This window comes from Sarcophilus harrisii, chromosome 3, assembly GCF_902635505.1.
Source record: "Sarcophilus harrisii chromosome 3, mSarHar1.11, whole genome shotgun sequence".
Taxonomy (NCBI): Eukaryota; Metazoa; Chordata; class Mammalia; order Dasyuromorphia; family Dasyuridae; genus Sarcophilus; species Sarcophilus harrisii.
In genome coordinates this window covers 31,350,762-31,370,196 of record NC_045428.1, presented here as the reverse complement: position 1 = coordinate 31,370,196, position 19,435 = coordinate 31,350,762, and the positions used below count along the sequence as shown (strand labels likewise).

The following is a 19,435-nucleotide window of genomic DNA, read 5'->3' as shown; positions in this document are numbered from 1 at the left end:
AATTTGTAATATCTAAGCACTGTGGGAGAGAAAAATACATTTAGTAGTGTAGAATTATTTTTTAGGAGGTTACTATGACAAAACATTAAGACAATGGGAAAAAAGGATAGTGGTATTTGGGGGGGGGGAGGTTGCAAGTAGGCTCATTTTGCTTTCTCTGATATTTTTTCCCAGGAAGACTGTTCTAAAAGATAACTAACCTCATCCATATCATTTCACCACTCAAAAGCAGCAAAAATTTTTCCTGGATTTGTCAATTTAATTAATCCTGGGTCCAAAGCACACTTCCCTTTACTCCTTCATCTTACTTGAAAAATAAAGTAGATAATGGAAGTATGAAAATGATGAATTTTATTTCCAATAAATTTATTGGGACAAAAAGATAAGAGATTTTGATTTTGTTGTTACTGTTGTTTTTTATTTGTTTTTTAAAAACACTAAAAGAACATAGTTCATATCTATTCACCTTCTGATTCCAGAGCCAATTCTCTTTATCACTGGACTACATGCTTTCCTGCTTGCTTGGAATCACATTCTGACCACCTCCACTTTATATGGACCACAAGAGAGCACTAACCTCTTTTGATTACTGATGGCCGGGGAGGCATTCAAACCACTAAACCATTGTCTGCAGGTTCTTTATCCTTGCACCAATCCCATAAACTATCTAATTCAGTACAAGTTGACATGAAATACTCAGCATGAAGAAAAGAACTTATGTTTAGTAGCAACTGGAGGACAAATAAGTGTCTAATATCAACAAGGAAGCATCAGGATGATTTCACTGGTGAAAGGAAACTATATTTCTGGGAATAACATTAGATAAATTGAGAAAATTAGGGCTATCATGGATTAAAAGTTCTAACCTAGCATTTCTGTGCATCACAGAGTCCCTTTAGGGAAACACCTGCTGAGCAGTGAGTTCATTTATCAAAGGGATAATGACCCCAAAACATTCTTCTAGAGACAATGTGGAGATTATTTCTTTTTTTAAAAAGGAGGCACCTGTGGAACTAATTAGGATGAAGTGCTACTTGCAGACTACAGACTAGAATCCTTGCAGAGGAGTGAATAAAAGATGTACACAACTTAAACTATAGATGAATGAAAATATGAATTGCACACCACTACAGCCTGGAGGATAGAAAACAAGTGGGTCTGACAAGATGGGGTCTGTTGTTCCATCTGGACTCATCCTGGTTAAAAGAAGCAAATGGAACAAATGTTAAGGTTCCAAGAAACTTAGATTAAGCCAAGGAAGGATGCAAAAAAAAAGAAAATATAAATTGTAATTATCCCCAATGTTCTAGATTTTATAGTACTAAGAAGTCTTTCTGTTCTTTTCTACTTTTTAAAAAAATTTCCCTTTCCATGATTTCATCAAATTCCAAGAAGTTAATTAACACCTCTATAAAGATTATTCTTTCTTTCTTTCTTTCTTTCTTTCTTTCTTTCTTTCTTTCTTTCTTTCTTTCTTTCTTTCTTTCTTTCTTTCTTTCTTTCTTTCTTTCTTTCTTTCTTTCTTTCTTTCTTCCTATCCATCCATATACCTATTCAGGTATCCATCCATCTATTATCTAGCTATCCTAATTTCTCTCTTGAATTCTCTATCATCAGCTGTTCACTAAGCATCTACACCTGGATGTCTCATAGGCATCTCAAAGATATTCAGAATTAAACACTTTATTTTTTTACATAGAAATACTCAAAATTAACTGTTTTCATAGGTAGCAAATGTTCCCAGTTGTCCAAGCCCATAACTTCTGTATTATTTTTGACTTTCTTCTCTTCCTCATTTTCATTTGACTAAAATTAGTTAATGATAACAGAAATGCTGCTGCTATCTATATGTATATAACACTTCACAAATCATTTAATTTGAGATCCACAAAAGCTCTATGAAGTAGATGCTGTTATTATCTTCAAATTTACATATGATGTAAGACATTTAGAAACTTTCTTGTACCACACATCTATTAAGCAATGGAAGGCAGAATTCAAACACGTCTTCCTCACTCCAATTTCATTACTTTATCTGCTCTTTCGAGCAATTGTCATTTTGTTGATTCTCTCACTATAACCTCTCTCAAAATCAGCTCTTTCTCTCCATTTGTACAGCCTCTAGTGACTCATTACTGAATCACTATTCATTATATTTTGCTTCGATCTTCTAGCAACGTCCTAATTGGCTTCTTGGTTTCCAGTCTCTTACTACTCCAATCTACTTTCAGCATAAATGCCAAAATACTGTTGTAAAGCATAGATCTGTCTATGTCATTCTCCTGGTCAAAAATCTTCATTAGTTCTCTATTGCCTCTCACACAAAAAAATGGATTCCCCTCATCCTGTCATTTTAAACTATATAATATGACTCAATCCTCATTTAATTTCTGGCCTTTTTGATAATAGATAATAGATAGATAGATAGATAGATAGATCATCTTATTCTTATTTAATATATAACATTTTATCACAAACCAGAATTCCACCTCTCTTTTCTATGTTGGCACAAACCTGAAATATATTCCTCCTTCACCGCACCTCTTAGGATTATTAACTTCATTATAGGGTCAGTTTATCAGTCATATCCTTTCAGAAAACTCTGATCCCAGTTCCCATCTGGTTCTCTCCATAGTGAAATTAGCTCTTTTTTTAATGCAAAAATTGTAAAATACTTATTGAGCCACTAATGATGTGCCAGACACTGTACTAGACACCAAAAATACAAAAGAAAAACTGAAGTTGTCTTGAAGAAGTAATACTATGTATACAGAAAAGCAAACAGAAGATATATGCAAGATATTTGGGGAGAGGGGCAGAGGACGGTTCACTTATGACTGCTAAAAAAAAGAACTGTTATAATACTTTTGTACATAGAAGATCCCTTTTTTCATTTTTTTATCTCTTTGGGCTATAAAACTAATATTGATAGTATTAGATAAAAGTCTCTGCTCAGTTTAATAACTTTGGGCACATAATTCCAAATTGCTTTACAGAAAAGCAACACCAATTTACTGCTCCACCACTACTACATGAATAAGTCTCTTTTCTCTCTGTCCCTCCAACATTTTCCATTTTCCTTTTGGTATATGCATGGAATAGAATATTGTGTGTAAGAAATGATGAAAGGGCCAGTTTCAAAGGAACTAGAGAAAACATCTATGAACTGATACAGAGTGAAGTAAAGAATCAGGAGAAAGAATTTTAATGTCACAAAAGCAAACACTCTTGAAAGTCTTGAGAACTCTAGTCAATGGAATGATCAACAATAATTTAAGGAAACTGATAACACAACATGATATCCTCCTGACAAAGAATTGCTGGACTTCATGTACAGAATGACATTTTATTTTTCTTAGATTTGGTCAGTGCAAGAATATTGAATTCTTGTTGTATATCTTTGGAGGAACCCAAGACATTTTAGTACAGATAGATAATCCTTTTCTAATTTTTTTCAACTTTTATGATTATAAATGAATGTAAACAGAGATAGTGGTCTCAGCATGATGAATGTATTAGTTAGACTAGGAATACCCAATAAATTGGATCAGTGGCCTCTCTCGATAACTAAAAAACCTGAGGTAAGACTCTCCAGTCTCAATATAGATTTGGAGAATACAGAATTGGGCAGGTAGAGAATACCATACAAATGTTTGCAAGATAGACAACATTGGAATTATGGGGATTAACATGATTGGCTATTTTAAATAAAGTGGGTTAGCACACCCACATGGGGCTAATGACTATCTCTCTGAAAAGTAAAGAATATTAATTGTTTTATGGGATCCATCAGCATCTAGCACACTTAATGAACAGATCTGAGTTAGCAGACGCTCTGGTACCTAGAAAGGTTTGTTAGGGAGATAAGATTCAAGGACAGAAGAGGATGAACAGTATATCTTTGGAGGACGATAAGTTAAATTATAATTTTAAACTAACTCCAAGGAAAAGATGACTCAATTATAAAATTAATACAGCATAAAATCACTTAAATGCATGGAATAGAAATCAGAGGTAATATTAATTTTTATATTTTCATGATTCCCACCTTTGAAATATTTTTGTCCTTGCTTATTTCGTTGTGTGTTTTCTTTTATCACATTTTCTGGTCTGATTTAAGCATTGCTGGGCTTTGGCAAGCTTGAGAAACTTAAACTATCTGACAGAGAGAGACAAGAGTAGCATCTCGCTAGGTAGGGGGCCATCCTTCAGTGGAAATTTCAGACAAAAGCTGGATGAACATTTGTCAGCTATGAAAAGGAAGAGATTGTTTTTTAAGGTGTATTTTCAAGTATGTGGCCTCTGAGTTTCCTTCCAGAGCAAAGATCTTTAGTATACACAAGCAAGTTTTTGCTAGCATATAGAATCCTTTCATAGTAGAACAATATATTCATTGATGACATGAGACAAAGCAAATGTTTCATCCAAAAATGTGACCTCATTGAGAACTTAAAGAGTAATTAAGACTGCACAGAGTATAAAAGGTGTTGCTTTGCTGCTTGGTCTTTCTGGGAAGTTTCCTCTCAATGTGAAATAAAATGGAACTTTAAGACACCAAGATAGAATTACAGAGGCAAGAATTTTTCCATTGTTTTTATGCTCTTACCCAGAAGAAAAGCTTATTATCAGGATATAATTACTGAAAACATTCCTAAATAATAAAATGCTGCTTTGCGCTTGCAAATTCCAAGTTTTGAAAAGGCATTTGTTTTTATTTATAGGATTTTCTCCCTAAACAAAATACATAGAACATTATTCAATTAAGTAGAAGGCCACATAATAAGACTGTTTATTTTAAGTGTATAAAATAATAATCTTTCAAAATACTTCAATGCATTAAATATAACATTTTTATAAACTTCCACTTTTTAATGAGAAACCACAGAATGTAGAGATGGCAGTTTCTTCAGAGCACATCTAACTGAATCCTTTTCTTTTGTTTGATAGGTGAGAAAAACAAGGACCAAAGGGATAAAGTGGTTTTCAAGGTAATTCCCTTAACATTTCTATATCAATGGCATAGCTCAGAAGGAATATTATCTTCATATTAAAGTGGGTAATACTGAAGAAGATTCAGAATCATAGAAATAACTAAAGATGACAAGGCATGTAATATACCATAATAAGTACATAAGTATTTGTATAGGACCTTCCCAATTTAGAAATTCCCTATTATTACAAATCTTAATATTTAGTAAGCGCTATCAAGTTTCATGAGCAATATAGAATACAAATGGTCAGTCCAAAATCATGGAGCTAATAGGTATCAGATGTAAAAGTCTAGATGGTATACATGAAACATACCATTACTTGCTAAATTTGGATTTGTCCAAACTAGCCAAAAGAGGCAGTTTTATTTCCCCTTAGGCTCTCTTTTTTTTTAAACTGAGATAGGTGCTTCCAGGCAAACAATGGAATCAAAATCTAGTTACATAAACCAAAAGCTTAGGTCTTCAGTGGATATTGCTAAATAAAAAGGAAGAACCATAAAATAGGAGAATCTTAGATCTTAGAAGAATTGCCAAGATTTAGCAAAATCTAGTATTTAGATTTGGACTTTTAAAAATATTTATTCATTTAAAACTAAAGACAAAGTAAAAAAAAAAAAAAAAAAGAAAGGAAAATTAAAAACAAACAAACAAACAAAAAAATGAATCATTCATTACCATGTGCTGAACAGAACATAAAGGAATAGTCAATATTTGTAACAATAAATTTCTATTTCAAGAAAGCATATGCAATAATAGAAGACATTTTATTCATGAATGTTCCTTCTATTCTTTGCTTTCTTGTAGGTTATTCTTTTCTTGTAGTATTCTTTAGTTCTCTCCACCACTTCCCCCAAGCAAACTTCAGTTAAACATGTGGGAAAGGAAGGAAGGCTGGAGGGAGAGGGAAAGGAGGAGAAGGAGGAAGAGAGAGAGAGAGAGCGAGAGCGAGAGCGAGAGCGAGAGCGAGAGCGAGAGCGAGAGAGAGAGAGAGAGAGAGAGAGAGAGAAAGAGAGATTGAGAAACAGAGAGAGAGAGACAGAGGCAGAAAGACACACAAAGAGAGAGAAACAGAGAGACAGAGAGACAGAGACAGACAGACAGAGAGAAACAGAGAATGATTGCTATTTGCATTCAATCTGAGTCAAACAGGAGCCAAACAATGACCAAATGGGACTTGGCCTATTGGTATCCAATTACAATCAGATTGGTTTTGGTTTAATATATGTCCCTTAAGAAAAAAATCTAGACAGATCTTCCCCTCCCAGATTCATGCATTCTTTCATTCATTCATTCATTTAGATTTTGGGGGGACTAGGTAAAAGAAGAGATTCTTTGCCTCAATTGCTACCTAGCCTTAATGACTGAATGGGTGAGGTCTCAGACACACTGAGAGCTGTTGAAGACCTAGCTTAAAAAGGCCAGTCTCCCATTTCTTCCAAGGACATCTCCAGTCTTTTTGATCCATATCTTACCTATCTCTGCTCCTTAACTTGCCTTGCTATTACTTAACTTCCCCCCACCCACCCATTGATCCCTCTGTTATCTTTTCCCCAATTATTTTCCTCCCTCTTTATCCCATTCCCATTAATCTCTATATCTTATCCCAATTCCATTAATCTAAACCATTAAACTAAATTCTTCTATACCCCACCTCACCCTATGCTACCTTTTCCCTCTGTTTATTCCTTCCCCATTAATGTACACACCTTGTTCTACTATCATAAATCTACACATCTCTCAATACCCCACCTTATCCTATTCCTTTCTCCTTTATTTCTCTATAGATTTTAGAGTTCTACACCTTTCATGATGTGTGTGTGTGTGTGTGTGTGTGTGTGTGTGTGTGTGTGTTGTTCCCTATAATTTAGCCCATTCCCAAAGTAGGTTTTCAGAACTACCAGCCCTCCTCCCTCCTTATCTTATGCCTCTGTGTCAGTTTTTCCTTTGTATTTCATTCATATAGCATAATTACTATTTTTACTTTTCCTAGACAATTCTATTTTTTTAGAATCAGATCCTACTCAGCTCTATCTCAATCTTTCTTTTGAATTACTCAATTACTGATGTCAATCTTAAATATATGTTTTATATTTCTATAGATAAAACATAAACAATTTATCCTTGTTGAGTCCCTTTAAATTAGTCTTTGATATTAACTCATATATGTTACATTCTCTATTGAATTCAGATTTGGTTGAGACAAAATCCTGAAAATCTGAGTTCACAGTGTCTTTTTTATTCAATGTTATTCTTGGGTTTTGTAGATCCAATATTTTTGACTATGGAATAGGTTTTTGATTGTATATATAATATTCCAGGACTTACAGTCTTTTATAATAGATGCTGATAAATCCTGTATAATCTAATTGTAACTCCAACATGTTTGAATCAGATTTTGCTTATCTTTTCCTCTTTAATCTGATGATTTTGAAATTTCATAATAATGTTCCTCTGTGTTTTCCTTATAGGATCTCTTTGATATGATAATAGGTGGATGTTTTCTATTTCTATTTTCCCTTCATGTTCTATCAGTTCAGGACAATTTTCTTTGATTATTTCTTGTAAAATTGCGTCAAAGTTTATTTTTGGTCACAGTTTTCTAAGATAGTCCAATTATTCTTGTGTAGTCTTTTTGATCTGGTCTCCAGAACTATTATTTTATAAGTTTTTTTTTTAATTTAAACTTTATATTTTGTTTTATTTTTCCTTGGTCTCTTGTAGCTTCACTGCCTTCCTCTTGGCCAATTCTAATTTTTAAAGAATGTTTTTGTTCTTTTCCATTTGGCTGACTTTCTTTTCATAATTGTCTTGCTTTATTTGGATGGTTCTTTTTGGACATGTGGAAGAATGCAAGGCTCACTTCTCCCTCCCTCCTTCCCTCCAACCTTCTCTTCCTTCTTTTCTTTCCTTCTTTTCCTTCCTTCCTTTCTTTCCTTGGTTTAAGGGCTCTTTACTTTTTCTTCATCTCTCTGATTTGAATTTTAAAGTCATTTTTGAATTTTATAAATTTTCTCTGGCAGGGAGCCATTTAACATTACTGCTTGTGGTAGAAGAGGCTTTTTTTTTTACTTCACTATCCCCTTCTGAAGATGAACCCCAGTTGTCCTTATTCCCATAGAAAGTTTATATGATGGGGTTCTTTCTTCTTAGCTGGTTCATTTTATTATGACAACTACTAGTGTATGATCTCTAATCCTGGAGTGAAGGAATGGAGCTTCTAGCTTCACTTAAGCTCTCCCCTCAGACCTGGAACCCCAAACCAAGAGTTCCCCCTTCCAGCAAGTGCCTGCAGCCAACAGCATCCTGCCCTGGTGCCTCTGCACTCCAGTTGTGTTGGTTTCATCTCACCCAGGGCATAGTCCCACAGCACAGCTGGTCTGGTCTTCCTGATCAGCTGAGATCATTCAGCTCAATTTCAGACCCAGGCTTCACAAACAGTCAGGGAGGGGAAAGTCTCTGTGTTTCCTGCTGCGATTCTACCCATACCCAGCTCGCTCCAGGATTCTGTGCAGGTAGCCTGGGATGTTTCTATTTCACATGGATTAATCCCGGTGTCTGGTCTTTCTTCAGGTCTTCTCAGATTGTCCCAGGAGGACTCCTACTCTTCCCCAAGTCTTCTTTGTTTCTTACTGATCTCTGTTCATCCTAAGGAGCTATTTTGTTGTGAAGGAAATCTGGAGGGCTTGGAATTTCCTTACCTACTCAGCTATCTTCCCAGAATCCTCCCCCTGCATTTAGATTTGTTGAACTACTCAATAGAGAAATTAATATCCTTCTCACTAAAATAAACTTCAAGTTTTATTCATTCCTGCAAAACCTAGTTCTGTTCTCTCCACCCCTATTACGAGGGGCAAATTAAAAACTCAATCTGAGCCACTGTTTGATGTCAAATATCAAAATGAGGCTTCATCTCTGACTTAGAATTTCATAACACTTTTAATACCCAAAAGCCTTACAAATGCTTGTTACCAACCTTTCAGAAACTTTTACTAACAATCTGATTACAAGTCATAAGACAAGAAGCACTAAATTGCCTTCTTACTCTAAATTTAAATTAATTTTAGGAATGTCATCTCCCTTAGATCTTTTTGGACATGTGGAAGAATGCAAGGCTCACTTCTCCCTCCCTCCTTCCCTCCATCCCACCCTTCGTTCTTTCCTTCCTTCCTTCCTTCCTGCCTGCCTGCCTTCCTCCCTTCCTTCCTTTCCTTCTTTTAGGGGTTTTTCATAGTCAAAGCCCTCATTTTATTTTTTTTTTTGAATTGGTAAACATTTTGTTCTTTTTAGCTCTTCTATTCATTCTAAAAACAAAGAAGTACAGAACACATATTAATTAAGTGTAGTCGGTCTAGACAATTTCCTACATTAGCCAAATCAAAAAATGTATTTCTTATTCTCTATATTACTCTATCATCTCTGTTATAAGGTGGGTAGTATTATTCTTCATGAGTTGGTTAGCTGATCTGAGTTCTTAATTGATTCAGAATTGTTCATTTTTACAAGATTGATATTCTAGTAAAAGTGGTTCCCTTGGTTCTGCTCACCTTATTTTCTATCAATTAATTCAAGTCTTCCCAGGATTCTTCAATATAAACTATTTCTTCATTTCTTATAATAGCACAACAGTATTTTATTACATTGATATACCATAATGAAGTTTCTAAAATTCTTATTCCATATATCCACTTATGAAATGGAAAGGCATACTTATAATATCCACAAATCAATAAATCTCATAAATAAGAAAGGGAGTACTTTAAATTATATTAGAAATCTTATATTAAATATTGTCTCATACCTAGTACATTTCTATGTAATTCCTAGTTTGTTGGGATGCAATACTATGTGCAAGGCATAGTTCTAAGGGATAGGAAGACTAAAAAAAGGAAACTATCTTGGCCCTCAAGGAACATACAGTCAACCCTATTAAGGGTTATCTTAATCTATGTTAATCTCCAAAATATAAACTAATTGTGTCCCTGTTGCAATGCAGAAATTCTCAACCTACATTGCAAATTATTTTAAAATATTTAAGAAATAAGCAGTAGAAATATTATCTATTATACTTTCAGAAATAAACTTAGTTGATTAATTTGGAGCATAAAGAACTAGAAATATTCCTAAAATGCATCAAAAATTAATCAATTAGAAAAAAAACACAAATTGTAATCCAGGTTCAGTGTTAAGTATCAGAGATATGAGAACAAAAAGAAGACAGTCCTTACCCTCAAAGTAGTCACACATTATGGAAGCTAGATGGCAAAGTTGATAGAGCACTGGACTTAGAACCAGAAAAATTTATCTTCTTGAGATCAAAATCAACCTCAAACACTCAGTAGCTACATTACCCTGGCCAAGTCATTTCACCCTCTTTGCCTCAGTTCTTCATCAGTAAAATGAGCGGGAGAAGCAAATCCATACCATTACATTATTTTTTGCCAAGAAAACCCCAATATGGGTCATAAAGAGTCAGAGGCAGTTAAAATGGCTCAAAATCTGAACCTAAATCCTCATAACTTTTCAGCCCAATTAAAAAGCTCTGATTTCCTATAGGATTGGAATTCCACATGTTTTATGGGTTGTAATCAATTCCATTGGACAAAGCAACCACTTTGATAAGACTGCATATTCATTGACTCTGGCACCATAATTATCAGTTATAGTCTTGTTCCTTTATAGCAAGACAGTATCCCTAATTACTCAACCACTTATTCTTCAAGGGTAACTTATTCATCCTTACTGATTGGTCAGCATTCTTTGTCCCTCATTAGGCCCAATGCTCTTAGCCATCTCAACTCATCATTAATTACAAATGATATCTGTGGTCACAAACATCGAGAAATTAAAAAATTGCTAAGATAAAGCTAACATGACAGACCTTGTCCATTCCATCTAACCGGGGGCATGCATACAGTGTGTTGGCAACTTTTCATTAACAACTTCATGAATTGAGAAATCATTTTGGTTCATTACTCATTCCAATAACTTTTTATACATACCATACATAGAAAATACATTTCAATATTTCTATTTTACAATCAATAATTTTGCATCACCTAATCCTATTATATGTAACTTCTCTGCCTTCTTTAGGAAAATATGAAGGCATTGATTGGAGTTTGTTTGAAAATCTAAATATCTCTAACAAATTTTAAAAAGATTTATAAAATAACACATCAACTCAAAAATACAACATAAATGTCTGAACTTTTATTAAAGTAAAATAAAGCCAACTCAGAGACCATGCATCCACTAATGAGCCTGGATGTCAAATAACTGAGTCATCTGAGCAGTGTATTAAATGATTTTTTTTTTAATGGAAGCTGAGAGTAGCTATAGCATTAGAGCAGTTAAGTGGCACACCAGAAAGAGCCCTAGGTCTGGAGTAAGAAAGACTCATCTTTCTGAGTTCAAATCTGGCCTCAGACATCTACTGATTGGGTGACACTAGATTTACCCCTGTTTGCCGTGATTTCCTTATATATAAAATGAGTTGGAGAAGGAAATGGCAAACCACTCCAATATCTTTGCCAAGAAAACCCCAAATGTGGTCATGAAAAGACTGACATGACTAAACAAATACAACAGCTAGAGCACTGGAGTTAATATTATAAGAATTTGGTACAGCATCATTTCTTTTTTTCTGAGGAAATTGGAGTCAAGTGAATTGCTTAGGGTCACACAGCTAGGAAGTGTTAAGTACTGAGATCAGATTTGAACTCAGTTCTTCCTGACTTCAGGGTCAGTGCTCTATCCACTGCACCATCTAGCTGCCCCAGCACCATCTTCTACCACCTCTAGTTTTCTGCCCCCTCTAGTTGTTATTGCCTTCCTCCCTATGCTACCTTATATTCATTTTGAACATATGCTTATACATGGGCGTGTCTCTTCTCATAAAATGTAAGTCCTTGAAGGTAAAAATCATTCCTTTTTTGTCTTCATATCCCCAGTCTTAAACATGCTACATCACTCATAGAATTATTGTTGATTTTTAATTGTTGATTGATGGATAGATTAAGTATTTACATGGTTTTTATAATAAAATTATACAGAAATTTTCAAAAACCAGAGAGAACTCACCTAACATTATCCGTATATGAGTCCATTGGCTAGAAACTGGGCCCGATTCCATATTCTAAGTGGTGCTATGCACAGTGCTGGAACTCAATAAATCTTTATTACTTATAACTATTGTTATTATTGCAGATGCTGCTGCTATTGTAAAGAAAATGCTTTACAAAGAGTAGCCAGAAATTATTACTTTCCTTCAGTAATTAACTTATATGCTTATGGAAAGCTCTTCCCTGAGATTTTCAGGTCTACTGTTTTTCAGTGTTAAAATGTTCTATTATATATTTACATAAATATGAATACAGTATAGACTGTTAATGTGTCTAGACTGAGTGGGTTTGCCAAGAATTTTATGGCATTAGAGGAAGAGTACTTGGAAGTTATCACAGTATTTTCTTTCCAACATGATTGATATTGGGTAGTAGCATTCTCCAGGAAAGCTCTCTTCCAATGCCTGAACACCTTTTATAATCAAGAGGTGACCCTGAGATTTTCAGTGTTGTTCAAATGGAACAAAAGATCTGTAGAATTAGAAAGTTTTAAGTAGGACTATAGTCATTTGCCCTCTCCAAAATAGCTTTTTTTTTAAACATGAAAAATGAGAATAATAATATTATAATTTTTACCTCAGAGGATTTATCACATGCATTTCCTTCAATCTAATTCAACATTTATTAAGCATTTATTGAATGAAAGGCAATATGCTATTTAGTAGACTCTCAAAGATGAAAACCAATAGCATCTAGTGAACACCAAGCAAGATATGACATGGTAGCTATAATTATACATCAAGCATTCATTGTCTTTCAGGGACTCACAGAGTACAAATCTTCCCATTATGGTGTGTGTGTGTGTGTGTGTGTGTGTGTGTGTGTCCAAAATATTCCAAGTAAAGACAAATAAGAAAGTGTTCTGGAATAAGACTTTTATCATAAATTAGATTGTGCCCACAATCATCAAGCATTAGTTTGATCCATTGAAAATTAAGTAGTAAACACCTCCCAACTATCCATAATCTCCAAAATACATGGGTGATTAAAAGCTTTCAAGATATTGAAACCTTGAAATCTACCTTGGCCTTGTCCACTCTTTTTCAGTCATGTATGACTGGTCATAACTCTATTTGAGGTTTTCTTGGCAGAGATATTGGAGTGATTTGACACTTCCTTCTACAATTCACTTTATAGATGAGGAAACTGAGGCAAATAAGGTTAAGTGACTTGTCCAGAGTTGCATAGTAAGTATATGAGATTATATTTGAATTTAGGAAGATGATCTTTTTTATTCCAGTCCCAGCACTCTATCCATTGTGGCATCTAACTACTATATAACGACCTAGCAGGATCCAAAGCATGTAATAAAAGGATAAGGTATATATTATCATTATTGTTCAATCTGTTAAAGGAATTGAACTGTATATTTAGAAACAAGTACTCGAATTTAATAGCAACAACAAAAAAGACAATATACTTGAATAGAGGGCTTGCTTTATACGAGGTTCTTCATAAATCTTCATTTACTCAATTGGCTTGACAAAGTCAACTATGAGAAGAATAAAATCCATTTATCAATGGAAGTCAATCTTTTTCTACAATTTATAGTTTTATATGATTAAATAAGCTAATAATTAGCACAGTACCCATATATAATAAGTGCTATATAAATGGATACTGCAGAAACACTATTATATAAAGGATATCTTTCACTGTTGTTGTTCTACACTTACTAGAACAATTAAACACTTATATGATCCCATATCCAATATGATCTACTTTCTACCTATTTCACTGCTCTTTTAATTAGAAAAAATATAATTATTTTGTCCACTCATGTGATAGTCTTAGAGAATCAAATATAAAAGAATAACTTCCCCTAGGATTATTTCTATAGTAATCACTTACTAATAATACTAAAATTCTTTGCAAATATTATTTTATTTTGACAACAAACCTGAGAAAAAAGATTACATTACTACTCTGATTTTATAGATGAGGAAACTAAAATGGACAGCAATTTAATTACCCAACCATTATCACATAGCTAACTAAGGCAAAGAGTAGATTTGAACTCAGTTTTTTTTTTTTTTTTCTATTCCCAGGTCCAGCACTTTATTGACTGTACCACCTACCCCCTGAACGTAGTTTTCCCCAAACACTATCAAAACAAAGGAAGAGAAAAATTTTCTATCTTTATAGTCACCATCAGCACCAACATTACCAGTAGACTTTGTCTGATTTGTTCAATCTTAGAGTAGAGATACCTATTCCCATAAAGTTAACTACCTACTAACTACTATTTTTGGCCCTAGCAGCTTCTGGAAAGCATTCACCAAAGCACAGTCAGTATCCCCCATGAAATAAAAGAAAGAAAAAAAGGCCTCATGTGTTTAAATATGTATATATACATATCCACACACACACATATGTATATATACATATATAAACCTTTTTTGTAGTACCAAAAAACAGAAAACTAAGGGTATACAATCTATTGGGCAATGATTAAACAAATTATTGTATATTATATATAATGGAATATTATTGGGCCACAATATTTGATGAAGGGAACTGTTTCAGAGAAGCCTAATAAGACATATGAACTGACATGGAGTGAACAGAACCAGGAACATATATAATTTATTCAGCAATAAAAACATCAAAATTAAAAAAAAAATGTGAGGATTTAAGAATTCTTACCACATGGGCAAGCTGGGTGGCATAATGGATAGAGTACTGAACTTGGAGTCAAGAATACTGTGACTGAACAAATTCCTTAATCTCTCTATTTCATTTTCCTCACCTAGAAAGGGAGGCAAGTAAGAATATGTGCCTTATAGGGTTGTGAGAAGCAAATAAGATAATATGAATAAAACAGTTTTTCTTGACAAACCTTAAGAGATATGTAAATGCTAATTATTATATTGTTATGATTATTATTAATATTGTTATCATAAAATAACCAACCACAATTCCAAAGGATTGATGATGATATATGAACATGTCTAAAGAGAGTCAATTGTTAAATTTCCAATATAAGAGTTTACACCTTGGAAATCAGCAAATGCTACAAATCAGAGTTTGACTTATTGCTTTGTTGATTGTCTAGATTTAGGAAAGTGATGGTGAAAAAGTTAATAATGCAAATTACATTTTAAATGGTGTCACTCATTAAACATGTACCAGAATAACCCAGTGTGTGACCTACCTTCTTACAGAGGGTGCAGACTCAAAAAGTGGAATAAGGCATGCATTTTTGGACTCAAGTCATATTTTGCATATTTTGCAAGGTTTTGTTTTTCTTTTTCTTTTTATGTTTCCAGTTTATAGAGGAAGCAAGGAAGTTAGGAATAAGGTAGAAAAATAAATTTAAAAAAAAAGATAGGCCCTTTTGTTAAAAATTCAGAAAGTCCGGAAGATAGTTAAATGGTGAAATAGTCCTAGAATCAGAAGGATCTGATTACGAAACTAACCTTAACACTATGTGTGACCTTGGGCAAGTCACTTTTAACTCTAATTGCCTCTCTAAAAAAATCTAGGAAGTTCAGAATAAATTATGGAAAAGAGCAAGAGCTTTGAAAACTACAATAAAATTTTCTATGTCCTTATGAAGTACAAGCTATACATAATAGAGACTACAATTTCATGGACAATCTTCATTATTCTGTTTTCTCACGTCCATGTAAAAGCTCATTTTATTTGAGGCTTATTAAATCCAGAATAAAAACAAATGAAAGAATTAAAGCCTTTTTTAAAAAGACATAGGCAGATTGTGATCTGTATCAGTAAAATGGACTAGAGAAAGGGAAAAAAAATTCTCAACTTCTGAATCATATTTGTCTATTCATTAAGAAAACTGTTCAGGATTTTTCATATTCTGGGATGAAAAGGTGAAAAAGGTCAGTTGTAATTTTCAAAATATCCTATTCTGTCTGTGTCAGATCCTTGGAAAGAGTTGTCTTGGAATAGCTTCAGCCTAACCTTCTCAACCATGAATTTCTGAATCAGGACTAAAAATAGTATTTATGCATTTTGTCCTTATAAAATTCTAAATTTCATTAAGGCAGTGACTATATTTTAATATATTTGTATAGTCTCCTCAGGATCTAGCAAAGTAACTTCATGCAAAATTCTATATAATATAGAATAATAGAAATGGCAGTACCTCTGTACCCAGGCTCACCAAAATGCACTCCCTACCTTCTTTTTACCATTTAGAATCTCCAATTTGATTAAAAATGTGCCATCTTCTACATCAAATCTTTCCTTACGTCTCCTTTCCCCAACTTGGTGGTTTCCCTCCATCAAAGTATTTTGCATGAACTTTGTATATATTTCAACTTAATTATTTGAATATATTTCTACCTAGTATATGTTTCTATTTAGTTATATGTCCACATAGAATGTTGGTATTATTTTATCTGTTATGTGTAGGGGGAAGTATGTAAATGGGTAGCTGTTGCTTGATTGACACTCTTCAGCTTATCCCTTTTTTCCCTAACATGTGGGGCCCAGAATTGAATATCATGTACAAGTTCTGATTAAGTCAGAGGACAGTGAGTTTGAAATTTTCCTTTTCCTTGGATGCCTCAATAGCACCCAAGATTTAATTCATTTTCTTAGTTGTTTACTCCACTTGTGAATGAATCCATGTTAGTAAGCCATGACAAAACATCACACATGTTCTGATTAACTGCTTGTGATATGAAAATCTTCTCATTTTGTACTTATGAAGCTGATTTTTTCAATCCACAAATAATTTTATACTTATTTCTATTAAATTTCACCTAAAATTTAATATTCTAGAGAAAGTAAATGTTTTGAATTCTGACAATCATCTAGTATATTAGCTGGGCTTCTTATCACATTCAGTCTTGACTCCATGGACTCCATGGGACAGAAGTGATGAAAGATCCCTGCAGGAAAACAGAATTCCACAATTGTAAGAGACCCCCAAGGTCTTCTACTCCAATTCCTACTGAAAAATACCCAACGAGAAACCATTCAGATCCAGCCTTTGCTTGACAATCTTCAGTGAGAGGGAGTCATCCAACGCAGACCATTCCACCTTGTGGACCCAAAGGGAGGAAACTGAATTCCTCTTTTAAGAAGATAGTCCTTTAAATTTGAAGGTGAATGTTTTGTCTGTTTTAATTTTGCTCTTTTTCTGAGCACCTAGTCCTCCTACCAATTCTTATGCCTAAGAGTCAGCAAGGTAGCCCAACTGGGTCTAGAGTTAAGAAAATCTAAGTCCACATCTTGTTCTGCATACTTACTAGTTATGTGACTCTGGACACATTGCTTAACCTTAGTTATCTCATCTGTAAAATGGCCTAGAGCTGCACTCTTCATTACCACTAAAACCCTTTCTAGCTCTACATATACCATTCTTTAACTGTTTGACATGAACTTCAGTCCACTATTAACTGTTTCCAGGTATGAGTACTTAATCTTATCTATTCTCACCTTCTCAAAGCATTTGATAAAATCCAACATCCATTCCTATTAAAAACACTTGAGAGTATAGGAATAAATGGACTTTTCCTTAAAATAATCAGCAGCATCTATTTAAAACCATCAGTAAGCATCATATGTAATGGAGACAAACTGCAACCATTCCCAATAAGATCTGGAGTGAAACAAGGTTGCCCACTATCACTGTTACTATTTAATATTGTATTAGAAACACTAGCTATAGCAATAAGAGCTGAGAAAGAGATTAAAGGAATAAGAATAGGCAATGAGGAAGCCAAATTATCACTCTTTGCCGATGACATGATGGTATACTTAGAGAACCCCAGAGATTCTGCTAAAAAGTTATTAGAAATAATCCACAACTTTAGCAAAGTTGCTGGTTATAAAATAAACCCACATAAGTCATCAGCATTCTTATATATCACTAACAAAATCCAACAGTCAGAGTTACAAAGAGAAATTCCATTTAAAGTAACTACTGATAATATAAAATATTTAGGAATCTATCTGCCAAGGGAAATTCAGAAACTTTATGAGCAAAATTACAGACCACTTTTCACACAAATTAAGTCTGATCTAACCAATTGGAAAAATATTAAATGCTCTTGGATAGGGCGAAAATATAATAAAGATGACAATATTACCTAAACTAATCTATTTATTTAGCGCTATACCAATCAGACTCCCAAAAAACTATTTTAATGACCTAGAAAAAATAACAACAAAGTTCATATATTCTCACCTTCTCAAAAATAATGTTTGTAATGAATAAAACAAAATGAATAAGATGACGGAAAATCCATTATATTGGCACAATCATCAAAATGTTTAAAAGGAAAAGTTAGCAAACCTCAAGTTAAAAATCACTGGATTATACAAGATCAACACAGAGTCTGATTTTTTTGATGCTGAGAGGAGGGGAAAGTGGAAGGCTATGGGGAGAGTGAATGGTCTAAACAGTCAAATGAAAGAAAGAATAAAAACAGAGTGGAGACTGTTGGATTTTCCCAGGAGACAACCACTGGCAAACTTAATAAGTCAATTGTCTGTGAAGTGTTGAAAATTGAAGCCCAATTACAGAGAGTTAAGAAAAATTCTACAGATAATACAAAAGAAATGGCCATAAACAAGACCTTTCATCAAGAGAAGCCCTAAAGGACAAGAGAAGTAGTATGGTCGATGACATTTCTACGTATTCGAAATCCATTTTATCCAGTTAAGGAAACTCAACAAGAGAAAAGACCATTTTCGGTTCTATATGACGTTCATAATGAAATGCAGCATTTTCCAAGCAGATGAGTGACATGAGGGGCAAAGAAAAGCTAAGGACTTACCTAAGGATCAGATACCCGATCTGGAGGATTAAAGGCATAAAGGGTAAGGTAGAGCTTTGGGTCCACTGCCAATCATGAGGGGAAGTTTTGATCTACTGAGAATTACATGTTTAAATAATTTGCTACCTTGGCTGTGAATGATAGGAGCTTCAGGATTTATCGATAGCTGGGAGTTCAGCTGACAGAGGAAATGAGAACATGGACTGACTAATAACATGATATTCTGAACAAGTAAAAATGAATGGAAACAAAAATGAAACCAACAAGAAGCCCAAACAAGGTATTACATCACTGTAACTAGAAATAAAGAAGCAAGGTGGGAGCAGAGAAGTAGAAAATGGAAAATGGGATCTTAGTACAAAAACTGGGAAAAATATAAATACTCCTATTGGGAAATGTCATCACACTATTAAAATGCTGCTTTTTAGAAGAAACAATTTTAAATTCCTGAAAGCAGAATTTGGTACTGCATACCATTAAATTTCCTGCACAAATAGATGCTTAAAATCATATATTGTTAGAGGTAGAATAAATCTTAAAGATCATCTGGGGTCCAAATCACTTCCAT

General features: G+C 33.9%; 1 protein-coding gene and 1 long non-coding RNA gene across 4 annotated transcripts in view; one reads left to right on the top strand and one right to left on the bottom strand.

Moving 5' to 3' along the window:
• NLGN1 (neuroligin 1) overlaps window positions 1-19,435 on the bottom strand; it is a 1,046,258-nt gene that overhangs the window by 873,248 nt on the left and 153,575 nt on the right. The gene's annotated exons all lie outside the window — the stretch shown is intronic.
• The window catches only part of LOC116422967, a 118,572-nt gene that overhangs the window by 25,114 nt on the left and 74,023 nt on the right, over window positions 1-19,435 (top strand). For all 3 annotated transcript variants that reach the window (XR_004233456.1, XR_004233457.1, XR_004233458.1), the window contains exon 2: window positions 4,948-4,988. This is a non-coding gene — a long non-coding RNA (uncharacterized LOC116422967). The remainder of the gene's footprint in view (window positions 1-4,947; window positions 4,989-19,435) is intronic.